The sequence below is a fragment of the Polypterus senegalus genome, chromosome 1, assembly GCF_016835505.1.
Source record: "Polypterus senegalus isolate Bchr_013 chromosome 1, ASM1683550v1, whole genome shotgun sequence".
Taxonomy (NCBI): domain Eukaryota; kingdom Metazoa; phylum Chordata; class Cladistia; order Polypteriformes; family Polypteridae; genus Polypterus; species Polypterus senegalus.
This window is the reverse complement of record NC_053154.1, coordinates 265,724,696-265,751,401: the sequence shown is the minus strand read 5'-3', so window position 1 is coordinate 265,751,401 and position 26,706 is coordinate 265,724,696. Positions and strand designations below refer to the sequence as shown.

Genomic DNA, 26,706 nt, shown 5'->3' with positions numbered 1-26,706 from the left:
CCTCAGCACGATCGTCTGTTCCCGGAGGCTTCTCCTGACTCGTGTAGCTGCTCCGTAACTCCTCCCGAGCGTCAGCCATTACAAGCGTGGCTCTTCCGCTGGCATTGTCGCTCTGTTTGTCCTTCTTTTTTCCCATACCGGACTTGGTGAAGGTAGGTTTCAGCGCTGTTGCTGCATGTCTGGACGTCGTCTTCTCGGGGTTCTCTGCCCACAGAAATTTTTTAAACAGGTCCTCTGGCAACCGAATGGCCAGAGAATCCTGCCGACTACGCCACTGTGACAGATAGGGGGCGCTATCGCTCCCTTGAACCCTTGTCAAAGACACCAGGCACCAGATAAAAGTCCATATGTTGACTTTATTAATAACTAGCAAAATACCCGTGCTTCGCAGCGGCGAAGTACTGCCTTAAAATTTTTATTAAGAAGAAAATTAAACCTTTTTAAACTGAGGGAAAATATACCAATAATTATTTTTTTAAGGATCTCTTTGTATACCACATTGTTAGTTCGGCCCCCTGGTTGTAATATGACTAAGCTGTTCGCTGAGCTTACTCTTGAGCATGCAACGTACAGTTAGCCATATGAAAATTAATCTTGTCTCAAATCTCACAGCTTGGATTGCTGCTGTCATAATCGGTTTGAGTTTCATGGTTTGTTTCAATTACGACAGTATTTGCAGGACTTTTGTTGAAGTGACATTCGGCATCTGTCAAGTGTTGTACGCATACAACCGGTTTCATCGATAACTTCACATCTAGCTTTTGAGAGTTTAAACATTCATAAACAACAAAGTGTCCACTACTGAAATTGTCACCTGTGAATCTAAGATGTTTAAGAGGCATTGGCGGTTATCGAAAGGTGTAAAATATTTGGCCATTTCGGTACACTTGAAAGCGACAACCAAACAATTCAGCGGCAGCCATCAACTCACATGTAGAACCATAGGTGAAGGGCTTAAGCATTTCACTCTTATAGTGCTCCTGTGTAGTATAATTATCTCCTGTACCATCATCACCATGTCCACACCTTGAACCTGTCCCAGTCATTAAATACATAAGAGCCTGATATGGCCGTGCAATATGTAACAAAGAGAATGGAAAAGGCAGGTGCCATCTCCGGGCATGGAAACCACTCGGTAAGTGACAGTTCTTTGATTGATGGTGATCACCTCGATAGACATGTTAATGGGGAATGCGGTTGGAATGATAAAGGAAATGGGTACCTGAACAATGTAAAGTAAGTCTAAAATACCTACACAATAACTATAATCGTAATAAACGAACAATAAAACAGCGGAGAAGCCATGGATTAAATAAAAAGGCTGTAATTATCAGCAGGGAGACGTGAATCCCGTGGTGAAGCAAGGAAAGGAATGTAGAGACCGGAGCGATGGACGGCCTTATATAGGCAGGCAGCCAACAACGTGGGAGGCGTTGGGATGGGGGACCCAACGCCGCCTCACACAGTGACCGAGCCGCAGGCTATGGACGTATATATGTACGTAAGTAGGATTCAGTTAGCGTTGGGAACCCGCGTAACAAATTTCTTGAAGATGAGCCCATAAGGAACCATAAGACCATTGAAAAGTTTAATATGGCGGCCAACAGTGGCATCTTACCCCTGAAATAAGTATGTACATTGGTTTCAGTTAGTGCAGGGAAACCGCCTACCAAATTTCGTGAAGATGGGGCCATAAATCAGAAAGTTCAACATGGCAGATGTTGTTGACCGTTATGACCGTTACACGTAGAATTTCGAAATGAAATCTGTTTAACTTTTGTAAGTAAGCTGTAAGGAATGAGCCTGCCAAATTTCAGCCGTCTACCTACACGGGAAGTTGGAGAATTAGTGACGTTGGAAAGTTCACTATGGCAGCCGACAATGACATCATACCACTGAAATAAGTACATACATCGGTTTCGGTTAGCGCAGGGAAGCTGCCTACCAAATTTTGTGAAGATGGGGTCAGCCTTCTACGCACATGGGAAGTTGGAGAATTAGTGACATTGGAAAGTTCAATATGGCAGCCAACAGTGGCATCATACCACCGAAATAAGTACATACATCGGTTTCGGTTAGCGCAGGGAAGCTGCCTACCAAATTTCGTGAAGATGGGGCCATAATGACCAAAATGAAACCTGCTTAACTTTTGTAAGTAAGCTGTAAGGAATAAGCCTGTCAAATTTCAGCCTTTTACCTACACGGGAAGTTGGAGAATTAGTGATGAGTGAGTGAGTGAGTGAGTGAGTGAGTGAGTTAGTCAGTCAGTCAGTCAGTCAGTCAGTGAGGGCTTTGCCTTTTATTAGTATAGATACAGTAGATGCACAGTGCACAAAGCACCCTCCTCTCCACAATACTCATTAAACAATACAATAATTCTCAATAAACCAATCCTCCACTCCCAGATGCGTTGCCAACCTTCCACCCAGCTCAGCTCGCTGTCTGGGAGGTCCCACAGTCCTTTTATATTCCCTGACCCAGAATTGTTTCCAATCCTTCAGTCCATGATTCCTTATCACTTCTGGGTCAGATAAAAAGTCCTTTTCTTCACCCCAGAAGCACATCATTCCTCTTGTCCATGTGACTCGGACGTACTTCCGGAGTGTAGGGCAAACAATCTTTTCTCCTCCCTGCAGCTCCATCTATCAGCTTCTGTGTTATCCAGCAGGGTTGAGGATGAAAACGCCACTGTCCATAATTCGCTGATGGTAATCGGGCCACCTCCATGCTGCAGGAGGTATTGGCCGGGATGACTGGCCGGCCGTAGACCACTATATATATATATATATATATATATATATATATATATAGAGAGAGAGAGAGAGAGAGAGAGAGAGACATTTCCTTTCCTTTCTATTTCACGCCTTTTGCCCTAGACAATCAACCACAACGTTAAAACCATCAGCCTAATATTGTGTAGATCTCCCTTCTGCCACCAAAACAGCTCTGACCCATCAATTCAAACCTTTCAAGGTTTCCTATGGTATCTGGCACCAACACATTAAGAGCAGATTCTTTAAGCCCTGTAAGTTGCAAGGTGGGGCCTCCATGGATTGGATTTGTTTCCTCAGCACCTCCCACAGATGTTAATCAGGAGACCAAATCGACATTTTACACTCTTTGAAATGTTCCTCAAATCATTCCTAAATAGTTTTTGCAGTGTGGGTGCAAATATCATTGTCCTGTAGGGATATATATGTGGTTGGCAATATTTGTAGGTATCAGGTACATGTGAAAATAACATCTACTGAATACCAGGACCCAAGGTTTCCCAGTAGAACATATCCCAGAGCTTCACACTGCATCTACCAGCTTGCTTTCCTCTCATAAAACATCCCACTGCCATCTCTTCCCCAGGTAAATGGCACATATGCACCCAGCCATCCATATGATCTAAAAGAAAATGTGATTCATTAGACCAGGCCAACTTCTTCCATTGCTCCATGGTCCAGTTCTGATGCTCACATGCTCACTTTAGGTGCTTTCCCTGGTGGAGAGCGGTCAGCATGGGTACTCTAACTGGTCTACGGCTACACAGCAAGCTGCGATGTGTCCTGACACCTTTCTCTCATGGCCAGCATTACATTTGTGCTGCAATTGCTCTTCTGTGGGACTGGGCCAGCTGGACTAGCTTTCACTCTCCAGTGAGCCTTGGGAGCCCATAACCCTGTCACCGTTTGCCTAATTGTTTTTCCTTGAACCACTTATGGTAGGTAATAACCACTGCATACCAGAAACACCCTTCAAGACCTACAGTTTTTGAGATGCTCTGACCCAGTCATCTAGCCATTACAATATGGCCTTTGTCATCATTGCTCAGATCTTTATGGTTGTCCATTTTTCCTGATTCCAACACATCATCTTCAAGAAATGACTGTTCAATTGCTGCCCAATATATCCCACCCCTTGACAGGTGCCATTGTAATGAAATAATCAATGTTATTCACTACACCTGTCAGTGGTTTTAATGTTGTGGCTTATCTGTATATACTGTATATTATGGATACCAGGTGGTGCACAGCAAGCACTGAGCCCACAAGTTCAGTACAGCACACATTTATTTCAGTAGGGAAGTGCTTTTCCCTCAGTCCCCACAGCAAAATACAGTACAAAGCACCAAGCAGAATAAAAACAGAGCCCTTTCTTTTCTTCCACCTCCACTCCTCCCTCAAACTTCGTCCACTTTCTCCAGACTATGGCTCTCTGAGTAGTGGTGGCTGGCTCCTTTTATGGGGCACCCGGAAATGTTAACAGGTGTTGACGACCTTTTTTGGGCAGGACTTCCGGGTGTGGCAGAAGTGCTGCCACAAGGGGATCAACAGTACCTGTAGCACCCCTTTGGGAGGGTGTCATCTATCGCTCTGTAGGAGGTATGACTCGGGATATGTTTATATAAAGAAAGAAAAAGAAAAAAAGTTTAAAGTCACCATTTCAACTGTACAGCCTTCACAGGCATGATCTATAGCTGGAACATGTCTTTTATCTTCTTTTCTTTCAGTGTGGAAATAACCTTTAACTTTTTTTCCTTTACAGATGCACGCTGACACAGCTCTAAACTAACTCCATTATATACACTGTATATATATATACAGTATATATATATATATATATATATATATATATATATATATATATATATATATATATATGTTTTCTGTGTGTGTATGTGTGTGTGTGTTTGCTTTATGCTTTTCCTCTCAAAGCATTGCCAAAAGCACGGTAGGAAGTGACAGCTTTGTGCAAGTGCAAATTCAGACAATTCTTGAAGAATTTTTATTCCTGTAACAGTAATAATGAGGTATAACCCAGTATATATGAATGCATTTGCTGTGTCTTGCTGTGCTTTTATGCTGTGTCTGTTTCATACTGAACCTTCCAGCATGAAATTATCTTCAGGTTGCAAATGCACTTCTCGATAGTCAGATAAATTGTGTGTTATTTTTTTCTGCCTTTGCTAAACAATATACTCGCTGAATGCACAAGCCTTTACCAATCAGTCAATTTGTCAATCAGTGTTTGTTTTCTATTCTGCCCTTCCTGGTGAGCACATAAAAAGCATTTTTTAGAATAAACATGGAAACCATCATTATAAGGCAGATATGTTTAAGAAAGGTAAAAGGAAAACTTTCAAAGAATAGATTTTTGAATGATAGAAGTAAACTTTAAAGCACATCAGATACAATTACATGATAAAAATAGAAAGAGCAGTTGAATAAAAGTCAAAGTCAAAAGAAAAGTAAAACTGAATTTAGCAAATGTTATGATAATTTCATTAATATAGCCATGTTATTACCAACAAGATAATGTTTGGTTTAATACAATTCAAATTCATGATAACTTCAGTTCAGAGTCCTTTGTTGTTAAATGTTTTGTTTTGGGCAGTTGCTTACCAAACCTATCAGACAAAAATTGTAGGAATTCTTTTTCAAAATCTCCGCTATAATTCCATGAAGTTTTGCTATATCATTTATGCTGATACTCTGACTACAGGCAAAACACATTTGAGAAGGTGACTAAGGATGGTATCAGCACTGCCTTTTGGTATTTGCACTCCAGTGGGATGAGATTGCAAAAAGGGCCGAGCAACCAACAGAAGTCAGATTAGTCACTAGTGACTGGCTAAGAGTGTTGTGACTTGTGCAGGGCAAAGATAAAACTTTGTGTCCTAGGGCCTGGGGTGTGGGTAGTTTAGGACAGGAGGAGTGCCTGTGTGAAGTGAAAACACTTAGAGAGGTGTATACATTTGTTAAAATAGTGAATTAGTTAAATTAATTTAAACATAAGTAGTCATACTATACTGTGCTGTACAAGAAGTGGTTTGGGTCAGTCTGTAGTGCTCCATTTGCACAGTTGGAGTATTGAAACCACAAACGAGATACCACCTTAAGAATCTGCATTAATACATCAAACAAATTAATTTAATATTATTAGAGACTTAATTCATAAGAAGGATCACAAAGGATGTAGTTACTGGCAATGGACCAGATTTATTTCCATCCATTCATCTGTCCACTTTCTTAACTCATCTTTTCCATTTTAGAGTCACAAGGGAGAGGGAACCTCCTCTGGTACAAATGGGTGCAAGGCAAGACCCAGTCCAGGGAGTTGCGTTAATTGCTGACTTGTTCTTCCTTGCTTACGCATATTGAGCCATTTAGGAATGTCAATTAATCCAGCATGAAAGTTTATAGTATAGGTTAGGAAACCCAAACAATCACAGGGAGAAGATACAAGTGATCCACAGACAGTAGCTGGCCCAGAATTGAAACCGAGGTCCACAAACCTGTGAGATAGCAACATTAACTATAGATAACATGCCAATCTGTTTTTTAGCTGTAAACTTTTTACAGTGCATATTCAGTAAAGAGAGCTAGACAAAATAAATTGATTTGACTTGACTACCAACTGTTGCTACCATCTCATCACAGGAAAGATTCAAAATCAGTTATTTTGTCTTGCTATTTTCTGTAATTTAATTCTAGGAAAAAAAAGTCTTTATAAAACCTAAAAAGCCCAAAGCAAATTTATTAATGTGAAGTAAGAAGCTGTCATCACGTTCCTGTCACTAATGCACTCCGCCACCCCTGGTCTGCCATGGAATTACCCTCATTTGAGCCCTTTAGTTGCCTCCCATGCACACATGTGTGACAATGTACATTCTGAAATCCTCCATGGTATTAATAAAGTTTATCTAATCTAATATTTGAAGATGCAAAAGTCTTAATAGTCTAAGTCAATTGATTGCTAATTAAGGCACCCTTGGGCCTCCATTATTAAATATAAAATGTGGCCAGAGAAATAGCAACAGTTGTTTTGACCAAATTCAAAGCATTACTCATTACAGATAGATTATACAATTTTATTGTAATGCAACTTTCTTTTTCAATCACATGCAACCATCATAGCACATGAACATAGGCCTCCTCTTACTGTGTACCAGTGACAGAGGACAGGAATGCAGCAGTTCTCCAAAAACGAAGTGCCCTGAAATCATCAATTAAACAAAAGAGACGACACAGGTGATATCAACTTGCTGTCATCCTCTTCTTTTTAAAATAAGATTCTACTCTGACTCTTAATGTCACCATAAACCATGCACACCATCAATACACAGGCACTGGGACAGGATGCTGACCTGAAACCCCAAAAGTCACATTCCCATTCAAATGACACAGCCAGCTTTCAGTGCAACCGAGAATATGTAAGAATATGTATCCATTTTTATGTTCAGAAAACCCTGCAGTGCAATACAAAAGGTGGTTAATAAAAAGGACAAATCCCAGTGCCTTAAATACGTAAATAGTTTCTACAACCCTTTTTGATTGGCCTTCAAGGATTCAAGGAATGACTTTAACCCATGCCCAAGCCCTGTCATTGATGAAGACCTACCATTTATGTGAAAGTCATGTTCCATAACTGTTTGACTCTGCTTCTGGTGCTGAATGTTTAGCTTCACCATTATTGTTTCCAAAAACTCAAGACAGACCATGAGAAGGTACAACCAATAGGCCAATGCAGGATTCTAGAGGGCATCTTCTGGCATTTTTAAAGTTAGCTTATTGATAGTGAACAACCTTATCAGTACGTAGTCCACTTTAAACTGGAAACATCTAAATGGTAAAGAATAGATAAGGCGAGGGGGATAAGGTAAGAAATTATTGTCAGCAATATATAGTTGTTGATATTATTACTGGTGTTATTTATTAAAGATGTATTTGTTACTATCTGTTTCTATTTATTACTATATAATTGTTGTTATTTCAAATTATTACTATTTATTCACTAACCTATTATCCATCCATCCATTATCCAACCTGCTATATCCTAACTGCAGGGTCACAGGGGTCTGCTGGAGCCAATCCCAGCCAACACAGGGAGCAAGGCAGGAAACAAACCCCAGGCAGGGCGCCAGCCCACCGCAGCACTTACCTATTATTTATTTTTAATTATATATGCATCTATTATAGTATAGTATACAGTAGTTCTTTACCTGTCTTGCACTAATTCTTTGTTTGTGTGTTATTTGCACCATGGTTCTGAGGTGCGTTGTTTCGTGCCACTATATGTTGCAATATGGAGTATGGGTGGTATGACAATAAAGCCAATGGACTTGACTTATGTCAAAAAATAATTGTTGGCCTAACAAATACAATTTGAAAACTTGATGTTCTTCATGGAACAGTTGAAAAGAAAGTCTAGCTTAAGGATCTGAAATGGAATTACATTTTTTGCATATTAAAGTAAATATATGAAAGTTGTCCAGTGAGAACCATGACCAAAACCCAATCAAAAATATGTCGGGTGATCTGAAAAGTTAACACTGCACTCTCACATCTCCGGGACTCTGATTTGAATCTTGTTAATTCTCTGTGCTATACACACATTTTCCCCATGCCATGGTGAGTTTTTTTTCTTCTTGATAGCCTGGTTCACTACCCATAGTTGAAAAAAGGACATTGGTCTAGCTGAGTTAGTATGGGCGTATGACCTATGGTGAACGGCAGCACCTTTACGGTTTATTATTGCCTTAAGTTCACAGCTTTTGTGATGCTGAGAACTGGATTAGGTGCTATTTGGTCAGTAAGTAGAGGGACTGCAGGGCACACACACACACCCACACACCAAGCACACACCCACACACCAAGCACACACTAGGGACAATTTAGAATCGCCAATACACCTAACCTGCATGTCTTTGCACTGTGGGAGGAAACTGGAGCACCTGGAGGAAACCCACTCAGACAAGGAGAGAACATACAAACTCCACACAGGTAGGACCTGGAAAGTGAACCACTCTGAATTTCCCTGTGGTATTAAGGAGGGTTACATCAGGAAGGGCATCCGGTGTAAAATTTTGCCAAATCAATTTGCGGACAACAAAGATGATCCGCTGTGGCAACCCCTAACAGAAGCAGCCGAAAGAAGAAGAAGATTAATACAGTTTGGATAATGCAATCTAATGTAATCTAATCTAATCTAGTGGGTGTGAACGCCTATCCAGACTACTTTTTTTCAAAATGATTTCCTAAAGTTGCAGCTGTTTTGTTTGCCATTTAAAGGCCATGTGCTACAATGCATAAATAAAGATAAAAACACTCCACAGGCTCTGACTAACCGTATAACCCTCTTCAAGTCTCTTGTGCTCTAATTGGAAAAATAAAAACAGAACTAGAAATTTGAAAGCACACTGTTCACTACACTACAGAAAGTGCTACACAGAGGGAATGTTGTTTAGTTATATCTTGACTTCAGACAATTAAGACAGAAAATATAAAAAAAAAATGTTAAAGTCTCAACAGGATTTTCTGTAATAGATAATTAACGATGGTAAATGTGTTGAGGTAGCTGGAAATTTGAAGTTAATTCAAAGCACCGGTAGCCTTGTGGCTTAAAACATGTATCATCAAATATACCCTGAAACCATTATGGGTCTTCTTATATTTATAGATATTTGCCATCCTATTAAGTTGTCTAAATTAATTTTAGTAAGCCCAATGATTGAGTAGGTTTAGAATTTTTATATTCGCTGTAGAAAACAAAAGGTATAATTATTGATTTTTGATTTGTGAAAAATTATTTGCGTATATGAATGTGAATGGGGCTGGGCATGCGTCACACTTACTGCTTGTATTTCGACTCCCAAGTAGTGGCAAACACAGATGAGGATGTAACTGACCCTTGCATGGATTCCAAGCTGTTCTGTCTTTAAAAAGGACCAACTTTTGTGCTTTCATATTGGCTGATGAATGTCTTGCTGACTTATCTGGCATACGCTTACTAGGCTGAAGTAAATCTCACTAGACCTAAACTGCCTGCAGCCGATGGTTCAAGACGAACTTAAGAGAGGAAGGGAGAGTGAAGGAACTTTACTTCAGGGACTCATCCATGCAGCTGTCCAACAGTGGAAAAATTGCCTGAGGCTCACACTTCAGCTGGCAGAAAACCTATCAGACATATATTACAGTAATCCAAAGGTAATGCATTAGCCCCTCTATCTAGAGACCTTCTGTTTTGATAAATATTGCTTTTTTCCTTTTTTTTTGCTGTTTGCTGGAAAAATGTCTAAATATAACTGCTAACCTTCAGCTTATATATCATTAATAAAACACATTAATTAAACTAACCAGTTTGAGCGAGTCTGGCCTGGGCAGTACTACATTTTCAAGACTACAGCTGCCTGACATTAATTTCCATATTGCATTCATTATTGGTATTTAACTGTGTACTTGATGGCTTTGCTCCAGGAAACATGGGTAGTTACAGTGGTTACACAATACAAAGCATCTTATTGTAAAGTGAAGTTTGTCAAACAGAATATGCTCTTTTATAAATGTGTCTGGTTTCTAATATTTGTTTTAAACTGTTCTAACATATTATTTAACCCTCCGTCTACAGACCTAAACTTGAAATTTGTCTCATACTATAGAATGAATTAAAAGAAATGTCATTAAAGTTCAGGAACAAATGCAGCACATTCCAGTGCATCTGCTGGAAACCCTGCACATAATCTTTTCTCAGTTACTTTGAAAATAATTATAAATTAATCAATCCATCCATCACTTAATTATTGAACCTGCTTTACCCTGTGTAAGATTATTAGGGTCACAGCCTTGTCCCACTGCATCATATGCAAGGCGGGAATTAATTTGTGCATAGAAAGCTTAAATGCATTTAAGATACCTGCAAAATAACTTTCTGACATCCATAAATATATGTCAAAGATGTCAAGATGCGCATGTAACCCGTGTGTGTGAGTGCTAAACCATCAATTATGTTGTCTATTAGGCTTTTTTTTCTCTGAATTTACTATCTTACTCTTCTTTGTTTATTATCTGGTTTAGTACAATGCTATATGCTGTATGCCCTGCTGTTCTTTCTTAAACTCTGTGAAGTGCCTTTGAGCATGGGAAAGGTGCTATATAAATAAAATGTCTTATTATTATTATTATTATTATTATTATTATTTAAACAATTGTAAAGAAAGGAAAATGTATAAACTGAAAATGCTACTAAGTACTTAACAAGCACAAAGCTACATCATAGAACTTGTGCTTCAGTCAGATTTGAAATTATGAACATAGCATTTGAAGTCAATACATCTTCATAGAAATTCAGAACAATTGGTGAAAGTGACACAAAATGGTCTTGGGTCTGATAGACATTAGAATCACTGGCTCTTAACACTTCAAGATACAAATGATTAGAAAGTGCAGTTAAGACCTGTGAGAGTAGATATAGCAACGATTGCAAAAGGTCAAAAATGTTGCCTTTGCCATCTAAGCTGAGCCTCACAAATCAGATGTCTTGATGAGGGACGGAATGTGATCATTTAGTTTGATAACAAGTAACTAAGACTCATGGAAAAGGTTTTGGAGACCCAGAAAGATGACAAAAATTTGTACTGCAAACATTTCTAAATATCGTATCATAATATAATATAATATAATATAATATAATATAATATAATATAATATAATATAATATAATATAATATAATATAATCTATACTAATAAAAGACAAAGCCCTCACTGACTGACTGACTCACTGACTGACTCATCACTAATTCTCCAACTTCCTGTGTAGTTAGAAGGCTGAGATTTGGCAGGCTCATTCCTTACAGCTTACTTACAAAAGTTAGCCAGGTTTCATTTCGACTAATAAAAGGCAAAGCCCTCACTGACTGACTGACTGACTGACTCACTCACTCACTCATCACTAATTCTCCAACTTCCCGTGTAGGTAGAAGGCTGAAATTTGGCAGGCTCATTCCTTACAGCTTACTTACAAAAGTTAGGCAGGTTTCATTTCGAAATTCCACGCGTAACGGTCATAACTGAATCCTATTTACGTACATATATACGGCCATAGCCTGCAGCTCGGTCGCCATGTGAGGTGGAGTTGCGTCCCCCATCACCACGCCTCCCACGTAGTTGGCTGCCTACCTATATTGCGTCCCCCATACCTACGCATTCCACGTAATTGAGTGCCTGCCCATATAAGGCGATCCATCAGCAGCAATCCAATAGACACGCTGCCGCTACGAGGCATTTGTCATGCCTAAGACGAATATGATATTCGCGAGATACAAGTTTAGGGAGAAGACGCAAGGTATAAACAAGACTTTTCACTTTGTAGCGGAGTTAAAATTGCTGGTGAAGGACTGTGGTTATGCAAACGAAGATGAGATGGTCAGGGATACAATAGTGTTTGGCACAAACTCAGCAAAAGTGCGAGAGAAACTTTTAAGTGCCGGGTCTGAGCTAACATTAAATAAAGCCGTGGACATTACAAGATCGCACGAGATAGAACCTTTAATGCATGTACTCCGAGCGGCTCACGTGAACTGACTGTGAATGCAGCACGCAGACAACAAGCAAGAGCTCCAAAGAGTGCTGAACAAAAAATGCATTACAAAATTGAGAAGGCAGGAACAGAACATGAAGCGAGTGACGCATACAAGCATATTCATAAGTGCAGCTACTGCGGAAACAAAGCACACGGTGGAAAAAGTCAATGTCCAGCTAAAGGAAGACAGTGTAAAAATGTGGTAATTTGAACCACTTCGCTAAAGTTTGCAGGACTGGGAAAGGTAAACCCGTGCATGCAGTGTGTGATGTCTCAGATAAAGAGGAAGACGAGCTGTTTATTGATGCAGTAAGAAAGGAACAACACACTGAAGCTGAACAAGCCTTTGTAGACATATCAATAGGAAAGACAGGTGTAAAGCTTAAGTTTAAATTAAGTTCATAGACACGCTGCCGCTAAATATTCGCAGGCAAATCCACAACTTAATACTGGAAATGCCTGTTAAACATCTTAGATTCACGAGTACCGATTTGGGTAGTGAACATTTCGATGAATGAGACCTGTTATATTTACAGTGGTTGACAAACATGGAATGTAACTTGAACACAACACATCCTCCAAATACGAACCTGATTGCAAGAAATAATGACAATCAAATCCTTGATGATAGCAACACTCATAACAGTCACAAAACAATTACATTGACAATCATGTTACATTATTATTAAAATGTTTCCTTTTCTTTTTCATAACTTCTTTAACACACTACTTCTCCGCTGCGAAGCACGGGTATTTTGCTAGTATAATATAATATAATATAATATAATATAATATAATATAATATAATATAATACCTACATGACACTAAATTAAATCAAGTGAATTTGAAAAATAAGTTAATGTATAATGTAGTATTCTTAAACCTGAATAATATAATTTAATATTTTGGGGTCAAAACAAGAACCAGCCTAAAAAAAGTGGTGGCTCTGAAGCTAAGGATCTGCTCCAGTATCTGGAAGGTTGCCGGTTTGAATCCCCATTACTGCCAAAAGAGATCCTACTCTATTGGGCCCTTGAGCAAGGCCCTTATCTTCCAATTGCTTCAGGGGTGCTGTACAATGGATAACCTTGCACTCTGACCCCAAGGGGTACGCGAAAACTAATACATTCCTAATAGAAGAAATTGTATACGACAAAATAAAAAAAAATAAAAAAAACCAAAGCCTTAAACTGGGTGCCATCACATTGTAGGGCCCACATGTAAACTCTCACAAAGGGCCTGATTCAGAATCACCAAATTAACCTAATCTGTACATTTTTGGAATTTTGGGAAGATGGCTGTAGTACTCGGGGGCAAATCGTCTACAACACAAAGAGAAGCTGTGTGTTGCTCCACAAAGACAATGGCTGAACACATTATTTATATCCAGGACAATGGATCTGAGTGGCAACAGCGTTACCTAATGCACAATAATATAATATAATATAATATAATATAATATAATATAATATAATATAATATACAACAGGAAAAATTGTGGAGTATGCACTGGTACAGTGCGTTGCTGCAACCACCACACAATGAAACAGCTTGGGATCCTGAATGGCAACTGCTTGGCTTGCAGTCCAGCCCCCCCTGAAAATTAACATCTATCCTCCACAGCCAAGTGTTACATGGACGTCCCCTTGGCCTGATCCAGCAGCTTGGATCCTCAACACTGAGGATCCTGTGAACCAGATCACTCAGGGGGAATTGCGCTACATGGCCATAGTGCTGTAACTGACACTCCCTCACAATACAGGTAATGTGTATCATTTGGAACTCTGTAAGTATCCACTCGTTCGACACAAAGTCAAACAAGTGGTACCCAAAGATCCTCTGAAGAGACTCAGTACTGAAGGAATCTGGTCTTCATTGCAGGTCACTGGATTGCATCCATGTCTCACAACAATATAGGAAAATAGGAAGCACCGGGACTCTAAAGACTTGGACCTTTGTCCTTTTGCAAAGATGTCGGGAGTGCCACACATTTGCCAGAGACCTCATAACCCCCAATGATCTTCCAATCTGTCTACTGACTTCATAGAAAGAGTCACCAAAGACATGAATGTTGCTGCTGAGGTAAGTAAACTTTTCAACAAAGTCGACATTCTCTCCACAGACAGACACAGAGCTGATATCTGCACCCAAGAGGAAATTAAAGGCCTGGATCTTGGTCTTTATCCAGGACACTCGCAATCACAGACACTCAGACTCCTCACTCAGTCTCTCGAGAGTCCTGATCAGAGCCTCCATTGACTCAGCAAAGATCACAACATTGTCAACAAAGGCAAGATCAGTCTCTCTTCACCAACAGATTCCCCACAGCAATTGGACCCCACAACCTGGCCCAACACCCAGTCCATGCAAGCATTGAACAAAGTAGGAGCACAAACACACCCCTGACAAACCCTAGAATCAACTGGGAAAAACACAGAGGTTCTTCCATTACTCTGCACTGTGTTCACACTTTGAGGGAATCACACAAAATCTCAGGATTTCCCATAGTGCAGCTTGATCAACTGAGTTGAATGCTTTACGAAAATTGACCAAGGCTGCAAAAGAACTCTGCTGATATTTGCGTTTGCACTCGATGAGAACCTTCAGTGCCAGAATGCAGTTGATGGTAGACCTCTTAAGTGTAAAACCAGACTGCTCCAGTTGCTGGCAGGTGAGCAGGGGCCTCATGTATAAACGGTGCGTACGCACAGAAATGTTGCGTAAGAACTTTTCCACGTTCAAATCGCGATGTATAAAACCTACACTTGGCGTAAAGCCACGCACTTTTCCACGGTACCTCATGCCTTGTCGTACGCAAGTTCTCCGCTCGGTTTTGCAAACTGGCGGCACCCAGCGTCAAAGCAATGGTACTGTTCTTGTGTGATTACTCATTATTTTCATGACGCGGCTTTATAAATACACAGAAACTAACCGCATATTGTTTATTAGTGTAATGCATCTGATTGTAATTAACTCGTAACAATATAATGGTCCAGGGAACAGCCATAGTATTCCAAATACCATAACTGCTTTAGCGTTGTTACTCTCACTTCTTCTTCTTCTTCTTCTTCTTTCAGCTCCTCCCGTTAGGAGTTGCCACAGCGGAATCATCTTTTTCCATATTACTCTCACTGCACTCGGAGTATTTATATCACTGTATCTGAGTGTGAATCACAGCAGCAGCTGATCGGAAGAAATTATCGGTATACAGCTTTAAGGACACGCTGTCTCAGCCACTGCAAAATGTTTTAAAGCCTTTCCTGTACGGACCTCGCGGTTCAGAAACAGTTTAATCCCAAGAACTTTAAATGCACTCAATCAATTGCTCCTTGTAGAACGGTTTGTACTTATAAGTACAATCACCCCACTGTAAACTTGCACTACAGTTATAATATCTCACAACCTGGGCCACTTTATAAAGCGTATTTACATATGATGCGATATCATTTTAAGGTGAAATGCAGCAAAATATGTTTGTTAAATTATACACATAAAACTTTAACTTCATTTAAATAATCTATATTCTTCACTGGGAGTGTCGTGAAGGATAGAATAATTAAACATGTACTACGAAGATATTTCAATGTTCTTTAAGCGTTTTGAAGAATCGGCTAAGCTTACAGATGGCTTAACTTCTATTACAGAGCTGATTGTGTGGCGATCGGTTACTTGGGAAAGAAAAGCAAGGACTCTTGGGCCACCAATATATATTGAATATAAAACAGAAAGAGAAAATAACAACACAGCTAAAAGCATGCGACAAATTTCGACAAAAGATAAATGCTTGTCATGAGCACGAGGCTCATGAAACACATGTTTAATAATGTGCTTTAGCTCCTATCATCATGAAAATGACATCATGTATACATCTCAGTATTTTAGTTATTCAGAGAGCTGTAATATCACAAATGTAATGGACTCTGTGTCCAGTTGGAGGAAGAGAGCCAGTTTAAGAAGCAAGTAGTGATTCACACACATAGATCACATACGATTAGAAGATCAAATACAAAACAAAGCATTTAGCGTGCTACTTTAATTACGATGTAATTTTGAGAAACTGGTTAATTAAACGATTTTAAGATGAAGTTTATAATGTTCTACTAAATGACAAAATAAACTACGTGATTAAAGTGGAAAATTCGAGATTAAAGTTGACATTTAGTGCTTTTTCCCCACCGTGTGCCTTTTTCTCTGTACCTAATAAGCTTTCATATGACACTCAGACAGTGGGCTTACAACTCTTCTTTTCACGGCAACTTTGATATGTGACTTCTTTTTATTTCCGGCACTGTGCGATTTTGTGAATGTGAGCTTTCAAGTTTCTCCAACACGCTATGTCACTCGATCAACTTCATTTTGTTGATTATACCACGGTTTATTTGAACAAATAGTATGTTTTCCTTTGCCTCCACTTGGTATTAGCTGAAATTCTTATATTTTCCCCGTGCTTTTCCCATTGTCTTTTCACAGAAGGCTGCGCTTAAGGGCGATTTATATTGATTTGCATATTCAAATAGGCGTAATTCTGGGAGGATTTGGGGCGTTACAAAATCTGGCGTGCACGGCGTTAGTTTTCACGCTGATCGGGATTTATGTAGCGGAAGAGCGTGGAAGTTGGAGTACGCACAGATTCCTGCATCTGGATTTTTCTGTGCGTAAGCACATTTCGCTTTTGTGCTTACGCCATGTTATAATGCGAGTTCTACGCGGCGTTATACATGAGGCTTTCTAGCAGTGGAAAGGAACTCACAAAAGAATTTTAGGTTTAGAGAATTAGTAGATAGGGCTTATGTAGTAAAACCTCACATTACTGAAAACATCCTGGAAGAGAGGGATAAGGAGAGGTTTCTAAATTTGAGTGAAATTAAGACAAAGACTTTGTGAGACTGTATATAGTAAAGAGTAAAAGGTGGACACAGTTTATTATTTACTTTAAAATATAAATATATCAGTGCGCCATTTTAAGAGCTGTCTAAAAAACTTTCGTACTTTCTGTAAAATGAGAGAATAACATCAAGAAAGAGCCCACAGGATTTAGATTTCATAAAGTCAAGGAGAAAATGTGGAAGAGAATGTGAGGAGGTGATGGAAGGAGGAATAGGAACACAGAAGTATCCACACAGAGAGGGGTGTAAAAACCGTACAGTAAAATTGTAAATGGGAAAACGACACTCAACATTCAGCCTGTTAAGTTGTATATGTGTGGTTGTGTCTTTGACATTCCATAAAATTCTGGAACAAACTTGCAGTAAATTAGATTTCTGAGTTTGATTCCACTATTTTTATACGAAAAGAAAACAGGTTGGAGAGGCAGTCAGAAAACAAATGCACCCACAAAAGCTTCAGCCGAATACTTGGAATTGCATAATTACTACATTGCACTGGAACAATTTGATACCTAGTTGTTAAAAAAATGTCAGTTCTCAATTCATAAGTCTGCATTCATTCACGTTTTACTTTACCAGTGCCGATCAACTATTGCACTAACAGCCAATCCACTAACATTCCCGTTTGTCAGTAAAGTAGATCTCATATCAAATTACTTTTTTGTCATGGGGCATATCGGACTTGCCGACTTCAGTTGCTGCACCCTGTCAAACTACACGCTGGGCAAGTCTTCTTTACCGACAGGATTACAACATTCCAGCACAGTTGTGCTCACCCCTTTATCTCACAGCCAGTAGTGTGCTGCCTGACAGAGCCAATGCTGTACCCGCACTGTGTGAAGGCTTATCAGCTGTGGCGAGTTCAGCAACAAACTCTGCCTTTTTTTCTCTTCCCATTTTGTCATGGTACTTAAATGAGCCTCTCTGATGTTCCAAACACGTGTGCTCCTTATTCCTCGTTGTTACTTTCTGTGCATTGCACTTTTGGAAGAGCATTCATTGGTTGTCATCTGTCCTGCTCACACAGCCCACCTCTGTGACTAAAGACAAAATCAAACCTGCCTGACTTTATCATAGCCACTCATGGACCAGTTAGTCCCAGTCATTAGGTATGTCACATTAGACAATTGGCTTCACTGAAGCATGCCGCTGACTGCCTCGGACAGGCTAAGATTATGTAAATGAAAATATGACTGAAAATCAATGAAATGTAAATTACTGTAGACTTAAGAAGGCATGCTTTTAGCTTATTTTGCCTTTTCTTTTAATACTAAGATTTCTCCTTTTGCTTATCGCTCTATTATGTATTTAAAAAATAGACACAATATTCTCAATTCTCTCATGGGTATTTTTTTCACTGGGCCTGAAATTTAACTGTAAATTTCAATATTTTGAAACTGTCAAAATTAAATATTAAATCTTTTGAAGACATATTGTTCCAGCTGATGAGATATCTAAAAATATGACCACATGTTGAATCTTTCAGGAATATTATTTAAAGTATTTCCAGTGATGTAAATGCACTTTATTCCAGCCACATTATATTTGCATCGGTTATATCTATTTTGGCCCTTAACAGAGTTATCAGATCGCATTACTGTACCTGTCACAACCTGATCTTCAAAATCTCTGCCTTTCTCTTCTTTGCTTTCTTTTTTGCACTTCTGCTGAACTCCATCACTCGGGATGCCTTCTATATAGAAATTTGACAGCCTCTGATCTGAGCTCCTCTAACCCAGCAGCCTACCAGTCCATGGTGGATACCTGACGATTGAAATTTCTCAGCTCAATACCTTGTCTTGTTTTTAGTCTTGTGATTTTCAAAACAGTAAAATTATAAGTGAAATGTAAACAGATGTTTCACTAAAAATAATACAGTATCTGCAATGGCCTTTAATGGTACTGAAAGACACTGTAGAGCAGATATTACAACACAAATTTAAGTACTGAAGCCGGCCCTAGATGTGGTGCACGTACACTGCAGGTCACTGCAGAGTGTAGTAATAGCATGATAAAGACATAAATACAAGGGGCTTGAAATTGAAAGTTGAAACCCAAAAATATAAGTTCACTGAAAAGTTCTGTATACAGTAATTAATGTAATGATCAGAAACACAAAGAAAGGCTAATCACTCGTAGATGCTCAAATGTATTAAAATAAATGGAAGACTAAGACTGCTACTTGGTTTCCAGCCTAAAAAAGACAATCATGTGCCAAAAATAAAGCTGTCCTTTCACTTTCCTTCAAGCATGCTACCAACCAGAGATGGGGACAAGTCGCATATGATCAAGTCCAAGCAAGTTTCAAGTGTTAACCATCAAGTCTCAAGTCACAGTTAAGACAAATCAAGCAAGTCAAGTCAAGTCAAGGGTTCACCCTAAGCAAGTCAAGTCGAGTCCTGATAAGTTTCAAGCCAAGTCAAGTCAAGTTGCAGTACTAAAACAAACAGAGGTTACATTTTCGATACGTTTATTTTTGCACAGAAAAATTTTTACAGAAAAGATGAACTTATATACATATATTATGTATCTTATTTGCATTGCTATATTTAAATTATATGCATATCTGTACTACATTAATATCTGAAAATAAAATTGTGTTGCTTACACAAAATGTTTAAAACTAAGAAATCCAGTCTCAAATGTATAATGCAATTCAATCTGAAAGGATTAGTTTACTTTGACAACAACAATGTACAGATAAAGTACTCACCCCCTTGTCATCCAATATGTTCATGTCTTTCTTTCCTCAGTCATAAAGAAATTGTTTTTTTTTTTTGAGGAAAACATTTCAGGATTTCTGTCTATATATAATGGATATGTATGGCGCCCCGAAGTTTGAACTTCCAAAATGCAGTTTAAATGCAGCTTCAGAAAGCCCGAAATGATTGGTTATTTTCCAAACAAATTGACAATTTATATACTTTTTAGCCTCAAATGCTGATCTTGTCTCCTCTCTGTGCAGTCTGTGTGATTCGGGTAAATACAATTAATAGATGTCAAAAAAACAACAATCTCTTTTAAATATTTAATGTCAAAAACATCCTGCAATGCTGTTTTTACCTTTTTTTGTAAAGGGCATTTGAGCTTCTATACATGTTAACTGTGTAAACACTGTGTCTGCACTTTTGCTGCAATCTAAGACTGTATTTACCCGAATCACACAGACTTCGCAGAGACAACACAAGACCAGCATTTGAGGTTAAAAAGTATATAAATTGTCCATTTGTTTAGAAAATAACCGATTGTTTCGCTAGATAAGACTCCTCCTCCTCGGCTGGAATCGTTTAGAGTCTTCTGAAGCTGCATTTAAACTGCATTTTGGAAATTCAAACTTCGGGGTGCCATACATATCCATTATATAGAGAGAAATCCTGAAATGTTTTCCTCAAAAAAACAATTTCTTAATGATATGTACTATATGTACTGACAGAATGTAAGACTTAAGTATTTATACAGGCTATGAACCTTATAAATTAAAGTATTGTGACTGAAGATTTATCTAGTATGTTTTATATATGATGCTTTAATACTTATGCTGTCCATTATAAGGCACAGTAGGGGATTTATCCACTCTTTTTAATCTAATGTTAGTGATGAATCTCGTTAATTAAAATGAACGGATCTTTTTCATTTCAGCAGAATATAAATATAATGTATGTTAATATAGCTCAGTGATGAAGTTAAGAAGCTTAATCGTGATCTTTACGGTGGACGCGCAATATACACGTTTCATACATAATATATAATCTGATATATTTGTTTTCTATTTGAACTGGTTTCATTGTTATACAGCACACAACATTTTGTTGTTATTGTGAGTGTACACAAAAATTATAGACACTTAACGTAACGATTGAACGATGAAATTATTCTTGTCTGTATGACCAAAAAGTTTTGAACGAGTTATTGAAGGAGAAGTGATTGCACCGGCGCTTTCATCTTAGATTTTCATGCAGTATAACGTTACACGAGCTGCCATTCAACTAACCACACGCAGTCAGTCCATACAAACGCTTGAAAATGCGCACATTTAATACAGACATTATAGTTTACATGTAATATCGAGAAGCCCTTTCATTTCAAGTTGCACTCAACATTAAAATGTGGCTACGCCACTGGTAACGTTATAGCGTTTTATTTATGAGATGATCATCACATTTCTGATAAAAAAACATGCAACCAAGGCCAAATTATGACAAACAGAAAAGATTAATTTAATTAATTAGTAATCGTTTTATTAAATTGACTATAAAGAATTCGACTTTCTTACCTTTCCTTGTGGTTTTTGAAGTGCCGGATGAAATTTGATGTTGTGGTTGTCGTGTCTGATACTCTCGCGTTGCATTCTCTGCATCTGGCAAATCTTTTTTTGTTAGTACGGTCTAGTTCAAAGTCCTTATAGCCAAACGTGACTATATGAGGAGCTCGACTATTGTCTGCCATGTTTGGTGCGGTTTGAGTTGTGCAGCGTTCTTCTTCTTCTTCTTCTTGGTAACGTTAAGAGTTGTGCAGCGTTAAGGGCGCAGGCGCCAATTATGGTGCTGCTGAGTCATAATTATTTTATTAAATTATTTTATTTTATTAAACGAATTATATTTAAAAGTTCAAGTCATTGTTGAGTCTTCCACTTTAAGTCAAGGTCAAGTCTCAAGTCACTTACTCTCAAGTCAAAGTCAAGTCAAGTCATTTTCTTACTTCAATCAAGCAAGTCTCAAGTCCTAAAAATTGTGACTCGAGTCTGACTCGAGTCAAGTCATGTGACTCGAGTCCCCCATCTCTGCTACCAACCATACCAGTTGAAGTATTACCCATATTCAACTCAGTGGGCCATTAAGACTCACTCAGTGGATTGTTATGACTGGCAAAACCCCTGAAAATAATTTTCTGATCCTGGGTGAACTGGCATATATTCTCTCTCTTATGGTCTAAAATGTTCCTGCACTCCAGATTCACAGCTCTGTTATAAAACTTAATTTGTCTGGTTGCTTGCACTGCATAATGTGTAGCAGGATCATACATACTTGATATTTCCCTCCTTGGCTGTTTCTTTGCATTATGGACACCTTTTATAATGACAAGGGCTCATAGTTCTTTTGGCAGCCCTTGTCTATCCATACGTTCTCTAGTTGCTGCTATTGCCTTCTCTTTAAAAGCACAGCCCCTGTCTTGTCCCTCGTCAATCGTGTGCTATGTTTATTCCCCTTCTTGCCAGTCAGGCAACGTGCCACAATATGGAATTCATGAACATGATTTGACAACTGTAACATTATGATTTTGTGTTTATTCACAGCCATCAAAGAGAGTTTTTGAACTCTGTGTGAGTGTGAAAGTCACCAAAGTGCTTTCCTCTGTATTTTACTGTATTTGTTATAAGACCCCTTGCAACTCCTGAAATCTGATTTCCACAAAGTATATGCTTTCCTATTATTGTCCATCTTTCCATTTTCTAGGCCTGGTATTCATTACAATATAGAGCCGCAAGGCAGGTTTGCTGTGTTTGAATTTTTTACTGACTTTAGGTAAATTGTTATAAATGTGTTGTTGTTAGTTTTTATCATTTGAAATAAATGAAACATTCAGATAAAATTTTATCCTAGTACTACTTCCTACTAATAATATGTAGGTCTTCTTGACATAACTACTGCTGTACTTCATTTTTAAGCTACCATAATTAAGCTTATATTTCCAGTGTAGAATCACATTATTTATGTCATGCTAAAATGGCTCTTATTCTAATTTATAACATGAAAGTGAACAATATTATTGAGACTCATGCTACTTGCAAACAGGTATTATTAAGAAACTTTAGAAATTGTTCCGTATTTCATCCCTGGTTGGTTTATGTCTTGCTCTTAATTAATGTTATCAAGACTGAATACAGCAGGATCAGTAAATGGATGTAAGAAATTTGCACAACCCAAATCCAGGGTCACCCTGTGTGCCATGCACTGCTTTGCTACTGTGCCACCCTGCCACACACCAGCACTACAGCTTTACACAGACTAATGTCATCACACAGGTAAAGCAGGCTAAAATAAAAGTAATCATCCTAATAATCATCTTTTTTTTGAATTGGTAATGGCTCAGCCCTATGCTGAGCAACAACACTGACGTGTAGGAGCCTACAGCTGATGTCATGCTACGTGATTTCTAGTCAGATACATTGTCAAATGTAAAGACTACAGTTGCTAATCTCCTTGAACCTGAACAGGAATTGCAGAGGGGGATTGAATAATCAGTTCTCCCAAGATGTTTCATGATGTTTCAAGTCTACTATTATGTTGCAAATGTATTGCAAGGTCATCTGATTTTGGCTGGCAACCAATATGATGCTAGTTAAGTTAGCGTGTGAACAAGAGCTTACCAGGGGTGTCGAGTTCAGCCACAATATTGGCCCATCTTTTACTCTCTGAAGTACTCTAATCCATTTGTACAGTCTAAAACACTCACTTTTTTCTTGCAGTTTCTCTTCTTTGCCTGTTTTGAGTGTTTTATGCTCATTAGCCTTCAAGTCTTGCACACACAAGAGCCCACCCCATAAGAGGTGACTCTCTATGAGACAATCAAGGCAATGGGGGCTCACTGTTATTATTTCAATATAGCGTAACTGAAGACTATAACTTGAAACTATTGGAAAAGCTGTGTAGTGGGACTCTGACTTATATATATAGCCACACATATGCAAATAGGGGACAGTTTAAAGGCTCAGATTATATTCCTTCAGAAAGCTAGAGGGTGCTGTCGACTAATGCGTTTTCCCTTCCTCTCTCTACAGACTGGCAGACTGACAACCATGACAGCTCTGACGTCACTTCTGGTTTCCATCCACCTGGACCCACCTCTTCCTCCCAGGACCTTTATCACTTGAAGCAATGTCATTTTGATCAATCTTATGGAGACTTGCGTCACAACTTTTTTTTCTTTTCTAGGCACACTATGCCACACGTTTTATTGTGAATGTATGGGGTTGGCCCTCATGGTGCCATGTGTATGTGATATATATACAGTGATCCCTCGCTATATCGCGCTTCGGCTTCACTCCATCGCGGATTTTATATGTAAGCATATCTAAATATATATCACAGATTTTTGCTGGTTCACGGATTTCTGCGGACAATGGGTCTTTTAATTTATGGTACATGCTTCCTCAGTTGGTTTGCCCAGTTGATTTCATACAAGGGACACTATTGGCGAATGGCTGAGAAGCTACCCAATCAGAGCACATATTATGTATTAAATAAAACTCCTCAATGATATATGATATGCTTCCTGCGTTGTGCTTCGCATACTTGAAAGCTCTAACAGCACCTATTGATTTTTGATTGTTTGCTTTTCTCTCTCTCTCTCTGATATTCCACTTTTCCTACAACCTCCTGTGTTTCTGTGCAAATATGTGACCCAAGCGTGACAATATAAAAATAACAATATAAACATATGGTTTTTACTTCGGGTATTTTTACCTTTCGCGATCGAGGAGAGATGACTGTGTATATATATATATATATATATATATATATATATATATATATATATATATATATATATATATATATATATATATATATATACAGTATAGTGACAGATAGGGGGCGCTATCGCTCCCTTGAACCCCTGTCCACAAGTCCAGACACCAGGTAAAATTCCAATATTTGACTTTGTTAAGTTGCCACAGTGCACAAAGCACCCTCTCCTCCACTATTCTCATACAAATCACCAATAAACACAATAATACAATCCTCCAACTCCCAGACGCGTTGCCACCCTTCCACCCAGCTCAGCTCGCCGTCTGGGAGCTCTCAAAGTCCTTTTATACTTCCTGACCCGGAAGTGTTCCCAATCCCCAGTCCATGTGATCTTGTATCACTTCCGGGTCAGGCACCAGTCCTTTTCCTTCACCCTGGAAGCACGTCACTCTTCCTCTGACGCACTTCTGGGTTATAGGGCACAAAGGAATCTTCAGTCCTTCCTGCAGCTCCCTCTTGCGGCCCCTGTGGTATCCAGCAGGGCGGAGGATAAAAACTACAAAGTCCATGACTCCATGAATCCCTCCCTGGTCTTCGGGGCACCTCCATACTGCAGGGAGGGCTCCATCTGGTGGCCTGGGGGTATTGGCCGGGATGACAAACCGGCCAGATACCACTATATATATATATATATATATATATATACAGTATATATATGCATATACATAGATAGATATACAAACACTTAACAGGCAGTTTCTTTTACTGAGAGGCACCTCTCTAGTGAGTATGACGATCATTAAAGTACATGAAAATTTTAATTGTAGATCACTGATAATTGCAAAACAGCCAGCCATCATTTTTGGTTATTTATGGTGTGATATTAGAATTACAGACAAGAGTGTAAATTATTCCATAATCTAATTCTATAACAGCTAACAAGTGATATTAAGTGATGGAAGGACTAGGTGTGCCACCCATCTAAGATGGTCTGAAATCTAAGTAATCAACGGACACCTCAGCATATTCATTGTTGATATTTGCAGTACAAAATCTTTTGGAGTATATTTTGCAGTGTATTTAGTAATTAAATGCATTGCATTTTTCACTCCAACAGATGGCATATCATAGATATTTGCAGTAATAAAATGCATTACATTTTTAATTCAGCTGATGGTGCATCACAAACATTAGCACTGCTTTTACAATTCCCATACCAAATGGTATATAAAAGTGATGTAGCAACTGGACAGACACATCCACAAACACTTGTCCTTTTATTAAGGTTAATGGTTAAATGAGAAAGTTCAACTCAAAATAGAAAAGACCATTCATTTAGATTTTTTTGAGTGTGCTCTATGTAGGTAGAATTATTATTTTAGTCTCTCTGTCTGGATTGGTGTGTGTTTGAATGAATGTCCTGCCATGGTGTTCATATTGCTTATGTTGTGCATATTAGTGTTGTCTGAATTGGTGATGCTCTAATCTTAAATTGAGTGTGTCATTAATGTAGTCTGTAGCATTTGATTAACATGATCTTATATTATGCCTGGAGTATCTTCTGTTATGATCAAAGCCTTGAATGTGTTTTGTGCAAATGCATTATTATTTTGGTAGCCTGGACTTTGTGAAGTTCTCTGGTTAACTTTAATTTGGCCTATTAGTTTATATTAGGTGGCCTGTTACAGTGTAGGATGTAGGATGTAGTGTAGCACTGATCTCATGTTTTGAGCTGTCTATTCAATGTAGTGCTTTGCTGATTGGTGTGTTAGCATTGTTGCTGTTTCTTTAATTTAAAATCTTGGAGCAACAATATTTATTAAAATAGTTGCCTGAAACTGTATTAGGATTAATAATATTTTATATTGGAAATTCATACTTGACTAGAGCCCAGCCACAGAAATTCCAATGCTCAGTTTAAGATTTGGTTATTCTAAAATACATCAAATGGTGGTGCCCATGAAAAAACAAATGCATAAGATGGCAAAGCAATGACATCACTGCAAA

General features: G+C 38.6%; 1 long non-coding RNA gene across 1 annotated transcript in view; it reads left to right on the top strand.

Annotated features, from left to right (window-relative positions):
* LOC120519105 overlaps window positions 1–24,291 on the top strand; it is a 38,149-nt gene extending 13,858 nt beyond the window's left edge. The window contains exons 2-3 of the long non-coding RNA XR_005631384.1: window positions 14,229–14,429; window positions 24,012–24,291. This is a non-coding gene — a long non-coding RNA (uncharacterized LOC120519105). The remainder of the gene's footprint in view (window positions 1–14,228; window positions 14,430–24,011) is intronic.
* Window positions 24,292–26,706: the final 2,415 nt, after the last annotated feature.